General features: G+C 32.2%; 1 non-coding gene across 1 annotated transcript; it reads left to right on the top strand.

Moving 5' to 3' along the window:
- Window positions 1–231: 231 nt before the first annotated feature.
- Window positions 232–303, top strand: TRNAM-CAU. Its single transcript has one exon. It is a non-coding gene; the product is annotated as a tRNA-Met (tRNA).
- The last annotated feature ends 662 nt before the right edge of the window (window positions 304–965 follow it).

Raw genomic sequence — 965 nt, 5'->3', positions numbered from 1 at the left:
TTTACTTCTCACATACTTTTATTAAGTTTCGTCTATTAATCGTCTTCAATCATTCAATTTAGTAGCTGAAAATTAAGATAGGTGTGAGAGACAAAATGGGTGCATGAATAGCACTACATTTTGAATATGTCGAATTTTAACAAGTTAAAGATGAAACATTATATTGATAATTAAACAGTCACTTATCTTCGATACGAATAAGTATCTTCAAAGTAGAGTCGTTCCCAACCGATCAGAGTGGCGCAGCGGAAGCGTGGTGGGCCCATAACCCACAGGTCCCAGGATCGAAACCTGGCTCTGATAAGAGAAGGCTTCCTCTGCTCTTTTTTACTGCTTTTTCCTTTTTTTCATAGTTGGGCTCGATGCTTGCTAGACCATTTCCTTACAGTTCACTATTGGGCTTGTTCTGTGGTAATGGGCTGAATATCTATTTGCCCACCTAATGGGCTTGATCCTTGACCACCATAAATTGCTTATCATATTTTGTTTTCCGTCACTTGATTATCAACACAGCAAAATCTATAGATATTCTTTTAGCAAACCCTAGAATTTACTTTATGGGAGGTTTTGATATAGGTGCCAATAAACGTACCAATCAATATTTTTAACAAATTCAAACGTACCCAATGAAAATATACACATAATATGTTGTACCTAATAATAGTTTGTCAACAACTATAAGTAAAAAAAATAAAAAAAAGCAAAGGAAAATAGTTTGACAAAAAAATATGAAAAAATTACAGAGGGCTTTTTATGTTGGATCACCAACCATTTGGAAAAAAAAAAAAATCAATAAACAAATTATTTGGAAAATGAGATAATATTAATGTTTGTAGGACAAAAAAATTATTTTGATCCAAAAAATATAATTAGAAAAAGAGATAATAGAGTTAATAATTAATATCCCACTAATTAAAAAAAAATATTGTGGAAAGGAGTTAAGCCCTTACATGACGGCGTGGGTT

Source organism: the organism of the source record quoted next, unplaced genomic scaffold (assembly GCF_019419815.1).
Source record: "Pyrus x bretschneideri cultivar Hongxiangsu unplaced genomic scaffold, Pyrus_bretschneideri_v1 Contig20, whole genome shotgun sequence".
In the NCBI taxonomy this organism is placed as follows: Eukaryota; Viridiplantae; Streptophyta; class Magnoliopsida; order Rosales; family Rosaceae; genus Pyrus; species Pyrus x bretschneideri.
The sequence above is the reverse complement of the archived record's forward strand: the minus strand, read 5'-3'. Positions and strand labels throughout refer to the sequence as shown.